The 8826-nt window shown below is 47.0% G+C and overlaps 1 long non-coding RNA gene across 1 annotated transcript; it reads left to right on the top strand.

Moving 5' to 3' along the window:
- Positions 1-5574: 5574 nt before the first annotated feature.
- LOC129498192 (uncharacterized) lies at positions 5575-7795 on the top strand. The gene is made up of 3 exons (XR_008662081.1): positions 5575-5711; positions 6366-6493; positions 7008-7795. It is a non-coding gene; the product is annotated as an uncharacterized LOC129498192 (long non-coding RNA).
- The last annotated feature ends 1031 nt before the right edge of the window (positions 7796-8826 follow it).

The following is an 8826-nucleotide window of genomic DNA, read 5'->3' as shown; positions in this document are numbered from 1 at the left end:
CACCCCCAATTTTTTTTTCTTCTGATGAGAACTCTGTGTATCTATTCTCTTAACAAGGTTCAAATATACCATACAGGAGTTCACTATAGACATCCTCCTGTACACTACATCCTTCGTACTTATTCATCATAAAATCATAAGTTCTTGCTTTTTGATTACCTTCATCCAGAGCTGAAAAACACCTGTTAGTATTTCTGGCAAGGCAAATCTACTGGCAACAAATCCTCTCAGTTTTTGTTTGTCTGAGAAAGTCTTCATTTCTCCTTCCCTTTGGAAGGAAATTTATTTCACTCTCCTCTCCTCTGGGCTTGCTTGGCTTCTGAGGACTCAGATGTGATTAGCATCTTTATTCCCCTCCAGGTAAGGGGTTTTCCCTCTGACTTCTTTCAGGATTTTCTCTTCATATTTGATTTCCTGCAATTTAAATAGGATATGCCTAGCTGTAGCTCTTGGGGGGCATTTATTTCTGCTTCGTGTCCCTGAGCTTCTGGGATCTGTGGTTTAGTGTCTGGAATTAGCTGAGATGAAATTCAGAGTCATTCTTGCTTCAAATGTCCCCTCTGTGCCTTTCTTTCTTCTCTGATATTCCTACTCTGTGTGTGTTATACCTTTTGTAATTGTCCCACAGTCCTTGAATATTCCCTTTTTTAAAAAAAATCATTTATTTGAGAAACAGATAGAGCATGAGTGGGGAAGAAGGGCAGAGACAGAGGGAGAAGCAGACTCCCCCCTGAGCAGGGAGCCCAATGTGGGGCTTGATCACAGGACCCCGAGATCATGACCTGAACTGAAGGCAGATGCTTAGCTGATGGAGCCACTCAGTCCTTGGATATTCTTTTTTTCTTTTCTTTTCTTTTCTTTTCTTTTCTTTTCTTTTCTTTTCTTTTCTTTTCTTTTCTTTTTTTCTTTTCTTTTCTTATTTTTTTCTTTTCTTTTGTCTCTGTTCTCTTTGCCTTTCAGTTTTCATAGTTTCTGTGGAAATACTGTCACAGATTCTGTCCTCTGCTGGATCCAGGCTCCCAGTAAGCCCGCCGAAGGCATTCTTTCTGTGACAGTGTTTTATCTCTAGCATTTCTTTTTCTTTTTTTTTTAATTTTTTTTTAATTTTTATTTACTTATGATAGTCACAGAGAGAGAGAGAGAGGCAGAGACACAGGCAGAGGGAGAAGCAGGCTCCATGCTCCAGGAGCCCGATGTGGGATTCGATCCCGGGTCTCCAGGATCTCGCCCCGGGCCAAAGGCAGGCGCCAAACCGCTGCGCCACCCAGGGATCCCCATATCTCTAGCATTTCTTTTTCCTTCTTTGGAATTCTCATCTCTGCTCAAGTTGCCCATCAGTTCTTATTTGCTGTCTACTTTATTCATTAGAGCTTTTAGCATCTTAATTATCATGGTTTTAAACTCCTGCTCTGATCATCCCAACATCCCTACTGTGTCTGAGTTTGGTTTTGATGCTTGATCTTTTTTGTTTCTTTCTTTTCCTTTTTTAAAAAGATTTATTTATCCATGTATTCATGAGAGACACACAGAGAGAGGCAGAGACCCAGGCAGAGGGAGAAGCAGGCTCCCTGCGGGGAACCCGATGCGGGACTTGATCCCAGGACCCCAGGATTACGCCCTGAGCTGAAGGCAGATGCTCACCCACTGAGCCACCCAGGTGCCCCTGCCTGCCAGTTTTTAAGAACCAAAAAAAAAAAAAAAAAAAAGTGATTGGCTGAAAATGTCAAGTAGAGAAAAGAATTTTGGGGGGTTAGAAATGGAAAATTCAGGCTTTTGCTGGAAGTTTCAAAGGTGCCTGAAAGAGAAAGTTTTGACTGATGTACTGGCCACATGTGGAAGAATGGTGTTGCTGAAAAGCCCGTGGGCCAGCAAAAGGCGAACCGAATTCTGCTTGCACAATACCCGGTTGTGTGTCCGGACCAGTCACTTCATTTCTGTAAGACTCCCTTTCTTACCCAGAAACTGGCTATTGGGCACCTACCGGAAGCTGTGGTGGGTGGGTGGGGGGGAGAAAGTGGTGATTTGTATGAAGTGTGTACAGAAGGCACATTGTGTACATAATAGAGAAGTAACATTTTAGATCATTATAGAAGTACATGTTTTCCTTCCTTAAACTAGGAAGAGAAACTGAAAGAATGTTGGCTGAATTCTAGAAGAATACAGGAAGCTATTCAAAGTCACACAGTGTAAACCGGGCTGCAGAACATTAGGTGGGAAGCAAAACCTGGGCAACATAGGAAACATGATTCATTACTCAAATCTGTCCGAAGATTCTGGATGCATCTGGCAAAGCGTAAGAGGGTGAGCATTTCTCCTTGGAGTCTTGTCGCCCCTGGGAGATTTCTCCCTTGAGAGAATCATTTTATAATATAGTAATTGAGAAGTAAGAAGGAAGCATCTTACTAAAAGCAGTAAATGGTTGGGTAGCAAACCTTTATTTTATTTTATTTTATTTTATTTTATTTTATTTTATTTTATTTTATTTTATTTTATTTTATTTTATTTTATTATTTTATTTTATTTTTAAGGAAACTCTATGCCCAACAAGAGGCTTGAACTCACAACCTTGAGATCAAGAGTCACATGCTCAAAAAAAAAAAAAAAAGAGTCGCATGCTCTACTGACTGACCCAGCTTAGGGGGTGTGGGGCCCTCTTTTTTTGGAGGTGGGTAGCAAATCTTAACCCGTTGTCATGCGCACCACTAAAAAAGTCTATGTACTGCTCATCACCAGGGTATCCTTTGGTGGCTGGGAGAGTGACCGTATGCAGAGCACAAAGAGGCCCCCTCCCCCTTTGAAAACTTCCATCTTCTGTTCCTCCCCCTTTGAGGGAAGTGATACGCTAAAATTAAGCCGTGGCTTCTCATCGTGGTTAGCACCATGCACTTGGAGCCCGCCTGTCCTGGATGTGCAGCCTGGCCTGGCCACCACTTATCCCCGTGTGACCTGGGCTGAATTCGCTGACATCCCTGGGCCTCCGTCACCTCGTGTGTGAAACAGCAGGTGTTGCAAAAATGGGATGTTGATAATCCCCGAAGAGACTCTCGCTCGGCACCTGAGGGAGTTTAGCTGTCATAATTTCTAGAAAAGAGGGGGTTGGGTACGTTTCCAAAGCCTACATGCTTCCCCGGACACAGTGACTGAGAAAGACCGCGGTGGAGTTAGAGAGACGGCCCAGAACACATCTAAAAAGCTGGGAAAATAGGGAATTTGGGATGATCAAGAGTGATCTGGTCACCTGGAAGAGAAGCCAACACCCTCCTGTGGTTTTTGTGTTCCTAGAATCACTTCTGCATCTAGGTTTTAAGCGGACAAAGATGGAAAGAGATTGAGGAAGAGCCAAATTGAAGGGGAAACGGGCTCCAATCTCCAGGAGAAGCCGGTGGAGCTCTGCTGCTTCCAGGCTGTGTGGGGGGCAGGTGAGGCTCTTACAGCACCCACCAAGCCCTGGCTCTCACTGTGTGGCTGTCCCTGCCTCGGTCATCACCCTGACCCCAAGGGGTGCAGAGCTGCCGTCAGGGGGGTCACACTGGCTCTCAGGGGAAGAGGGCGCAAGATCCCACTCCGGTTATTAAGCACGCACGTGTGTCCCAGTACATACACAGATATGCAGTAGATCGGTGGTGTTAACATCTCCTGGGGGGCAGTTAGGGGAAAAAAAAAAGTCTACAAAGCTTCCTTAGGGGGGTGCAAGTGAAAAGCATGCTGGGTGGCACCGGCTGACACTGACATAACAGGGTGGGAGGAACGTGGGAGAGGGATACCCCATAGGAGGCTAAAACTGTTGGCACCCCCGAAGGTGGGTGGGGGTGGGAGGAGACTTTGTGGGTGCAGCAAGCCTGATAAATAAAGTAGAAACCTCCCCTGCACAAGGAACATCACTCTGCCCTCTTCTTCCCCTGCCCAGGTTGGAAGGCTGCATTGCACAGGGAGAAGAGAATCAACCTGTTGGGAATTCTGGCTCCGCCCTTCACTCGCTGTGTGGCCTTGGGCCGGCTGCTGACCTCTCTGAGCCTTGTCCAGCCCCGCAGGCTAGCAAAGTGAGAGGCTGTGCCCGGTACTGGGGAACAGCAGGTGTTCGGTAAATGCAATGCCATTTTCATGTCATCCTCCTGGTTGAACAGGGGGCAGGTGAGCCAGTAGTGGCTGAAATTTTCTGCAAGACAAATGAATTCCTTTGAGAGGAACAACTTCTTCTTCTTCTTCTTCTTCTTCTTCTTCTTTTTTAAATTTTATTTATTTATTCATGAGACACACACACACACAGAGGCAGGGACCCAGGCAGAGGGAGAAGCAGGCTCCATGCAGGGAGCCTGATGTGGGACTCGATCCCGGGTCTCCAGGATCACGCCCTGGGCCGAAGGTGGCGCTAAACCGCTGAGTTACCCAGGGATCCCCCAAGAGGAACTTTTATACATGGACATTTCGTTCAAATTTTGGTCCTTCTCTCTTCCTTCTAGGCTTTTCTTCCGAAACTCTGGCTCTTAATTTTCTTCTGAAGTTTCTGATAATACACGTCCTGAGGATGCATTCTGTGCCCAGCATTGCACGCACGTTATTTTATTTAATCCTGACAGCAGCCCTGTGAAGGCTTGCAACTGATATTCATCAGTTTTTTTAAAAGTTTTAGCCATTTTAACAGGTGTGCAGGGGATCTTGTGGAGATTGAAGATGTTGGACATCTTCTCATTTGTTTATTCGTCACAAGTAACTATTCTTTTATTGGTGTCTGTTCTAATCTTATGCCCATTTAAAAGTATTGGGTGGTTTGGGGTGAGGGGCCCGGCTGGCTCAGTTGGCAGAGCATGCAAATCTTGGGGTTGTGAGTTCCAGCCCCACCCTGGGCGTAGAGAATACTTAAAAAATATTGGGTGATTTGCTTCCTTATTCCTAAATTTTGGAGGTTTTAAAACTTGTATTCTGGATACAAATATGTGATTTGTCAGATAGATGATTTGCAACTAATTTCTTTTACTCTGTGGCTTGCCTTTCTGCCTGTTCACAGTGTCTTTCGCACAGCGCAGGTTTTAATTCAGATGACGTCCAATTTATTCCATTTTTCTTCTGTAGTTGGAGGTGTTGTAGCTGACGTTTTGAAATGCCACGAGCCAACCAAAATGCATGTGCGGGCCACATTGATCCCTCAGGCCCACACTGAGGTAGGATTTTTAGACTAGAAGGAAGCTCACGGGCTGTGAAAGTTGTGAAAACCTGCTCCTTGGGTGTCCCACAGCGGGGACCATAATTGATCGAGGGCCCTGGGAGCTGCGCTCTGGGATCTGCATTTGTCCTAACTCCAGGTTCCTCTCAGGTTGTTCCTTACCTGCGACTGCATGCCACAGGGGTATTAAAGCAGGCTCATTTCTGGGAGACATGGGGCTTTGGCAAAACTTTCTGAGGATGGCTTACAGTCTCAGATCTTTCTTACCCACCCGTTCTTTCTTCCTTTTTTCTCCTCTGCAGAGATGGGACCAGTGCGTGGTCTGCCTCTCTCCCAGCCTCCTCTGGCTTCCTCCCCATAATCCCCTCCTATGAGCCCCCCCCCCACCCTGCGCCCCCCCACCAGGCATCTTGCATGCCTTTTCCCAACCTGGCGTCTGCTAGTCTGCTCATCAAAAGAAGCAATCCAATACGGGGGATCACTTGCTTCAGGAATCCACCACCTCACCTGCCATGCCTGGCAGGTGATATAAATGAGGACAGCAGTTCAGGTGAGGACTGAGGTGAATAGAAACCCCAGGCCCCGTTTCATGAGGACAGCTTCTATCTGGCTCTGACTGTGGCCAAGTTGGAATGTGAGCCCAGGGTGAACATCATTCGATTTTGAGAGAGAGGGAGAGAGAAAGAGAGAGAGAGAGAGAGAGAGAGAGAGAAACTACAGAAAAGTTACAGTCCCCAATTCAATCCTCTCATTTGGCAGAAGAAGAAATCAAGGCAGGAAAGAGAGGTGCCTTTCGTCACTCAGGGCGCATACGTATTGGGTGGCAGAAGGTGGCCAGCATCCAGAGATGCCAGATCTTCATCCAGCTCTTTCCTTTTCTTCCTCTCTATTCATTATTGATTGAGGCTGTGGGTCTGATTAGTTCTCTATGACTGTGTAACAAATTATCCACGCACACAAAATACAGCAACTCATAACAAGGTGCTCAGTTTCCGTGGGTCAGAATCAGGATCCTGCTTAGCTGGGTCTTTTGCAAGTCTGCATTCAAGGTATGAGCCTAGGCTGGGGTCTCATCTGAAAGCTCAACTGGAGCTTCCAAGCTCATGTGGCTCTCGGTAAGGTTCAGCTCCTCCAGAGGTGGGGGACTGAGGATTTCAGGTCTTCTGCTGTTGGTCAAAGACCAGGGGCATTTCCTTGCCACTAGGCTTTCCCCCTTGGCAACTGGCTTCATCAGAGCGTGAGAGCTGAAAAGGCAGTAGAGAGAGAGTCAGCAAGCAAGATGGAGGTCACCATCCTTTGTAACCCAACCATGGAAGTGACATCCCATCATCTGTGAGTATTCCATGTGTTAAAAAGTCAGTAGGCCAGCCCACACTTGAGGGAAGGCATCACCCAGAGATATGGATACCAGGAGGTGGGGACCACTGGGGAGCCACTGCCTGTCTCGTGTTCCAACATCCTTCTTGGAAAATGGGAACTCCCCAATTGTGCTTGCTTTTCTCCTCTAAGCCAGGAAACTACTTTTGAGGGGAGAGGTCAGGGCTTTATATCAAAACAAAAATAAGTGCTGGTGTAACTGGGGAAAAAAGTTGTAAAGGGAGAACCAGGTTAATGGGAATGAGAAGGAAAGAAGTGGCAGGGGTAGGGTGTGGGGGGCAAGAGGAAGCTGCAAGCCAGGGAGGCAAGACCCTCCATTGCCCCTCCCTGCGGCCCTCACTGTGCTCTCTTTGCATCTGTGCCATGCCACAGGCAGGGAAGACTAATGGATTGTTTTTTAGCAAAATTCAGGACATGGCTTTTGCAGAGGTTATTTGCTCTCTGGATGACTACATATTTCTCCTTCCAGCACAAAGCATGTACAAAATGGTTGAGAAATACCCGGATCAAAACAAAGAGGCCGTCTCCTTTGCGTACGGGAAGCGCGCAACAATAACTAAAATGGTTGCCATTAATATTTTTTGAGGACTGGCTGCACAGCCTGCCTCCAGTCCCGCGGCTCTGCCCCCCTGAGTCCTCAGAACAACTGTGAGGTGGGTGTCAGTGGATATCCATTTCACAGAGAAGAAACTGAGGCTCCCGGAGATCGTGAGACTTGCTAACAACCCAGCCAGATGGGGCTGGAGCAGGAGCTGACCCATGTTTATTTTCACTCCAATATCCTCTGCCAGAGCATTTCCCGAACTTTATTCCTTCATGTATAAACTGTCACAACTGCTGCCAAACCCAGGCCCACTTATTCTACTCTCACATACAGACACATGGTATTACCCTCTGTCCCGACAGTTGATGGCCCAGGCTCTGGACCGGGACAGGGCTCAATCCTGAGCTGCTCACACACCAGATCACCCTGCACAAGCTGCTGACCCCCTCTGAACTGTAAAGTGGGGTGCATGGGCTCAACTTGCTGGGTGACAGAGACACCCGGTGAGATTGTGGGACTAAATCACAGGGCACATTGTAAGTGCCCCATGAATATTTTACTGAAGGGACCCTCAAGGAACGGGATCTGTCTTTACCAACTCTTCTCAACGCTGGATCCATGGTTAGCACATTTCCAACAACATCATCAATATGAAGGAATTCCTTAGTACTTTCCATGACCTCCCCTAAATTTGCAATTAAGTATTTGTTAAACCTGGAATGCAGATTTAATGTCCTATAGTTTGAGATGACATCAAAAAGCCTTGTTACTCCGGATAAAATCAGGGAAACGAGATAAATACATCTGCTGTAGTGGTTTTATTTTATTTTATTTTTTCCTTCTCGCTTGTGGAAACCACAATGACAGTATAGCATCATGATTAGATAGAGATTCGGGGCTTCATAAGATCTGGTTTTGATTTCTGATTGCTCCGTTCATCGGCTTTGTGACCTTGGTTCTCCACTTCAATTCCATCAGGTCACTCGGGAATGCTCCTAGCTGTAAGCAGCAACAACAATAACCCAACAGAGACTTCAGCGAACAGGTTATTATTTTTTTCTCTCACTTAAAAGGAAATCCAGAGGCAGGCAGTTACTATAATGTTTTGGTGGCTTAAGAATGTCAGAGCTTTGCAGCTCTCTCTCAGCCCTTCTTCCTCTTTTTTTTTTTTTTTTAAGATTTTATTTATTTGAGACAGAGAGAGAGGGCGCCAGAGAGAAAGCACGAAGTAGGAGGAGGGGCAGAGGGAGAGGAAGGAGCAGACTTCCCCTGAGCAGGGAGCCTGATGCAGGCCTGGATCCCAGGACCCGAAGGGCACGACCTGAGCCAAAAGCAGGTGCTGCACTGACTGAGCCACCCAGGAGCCCTTCTCTCAACTCTTCTTGATGCTTGCAGGATGTGTCGCCCACAGCACCCTCCTGACAGCGGACCTAGGGGCATCTTTTCCTTCCTAAGACACCAAACCCTGCCCACCAATCTCCTGCCTGTGCTGCACTGGCTTGAATTGTGTCATATTGCCAAGTGGCAAGGGAGCCTGGGGAAGGCTGTAGCGTGGATGTGGGCGAGAGGGAGGGGCCAGCGTGAGGAATGAATGAGGTGATGCACACATCTGGGACAGGGAAACTTGATTTCAGGGTCCTGCAGGGAGTGTCAGACACATGGCAAAACTTGCTTTTTCTACCAGACAGGAAGCTCCACAAGGGGAGGGTTGTTACATCTTTCTTATAATCCTAGCTTGCTGCCT

This window comes from Nyctereutes procyonoides, unplaced genomic scaffold (genome assembly GCF_905146905.1).
Source record: "Nyctereutes procyonoides isolate TBG_1078 unplaced genomic scaffold, NYPRO_anot_genome, whole genome shotgun sequence".
Lineage (NCBI taxonomy): Eukaryota > Metazoa > Chordata > Mammalia > Carnivora > Canidae > Nyctereutes > Nyctereutes procyonoides.
Note: the sequence above shows the minus strand (reverse complement) of the source record. Positions and strands in the feature narration are given on the sequence as shown.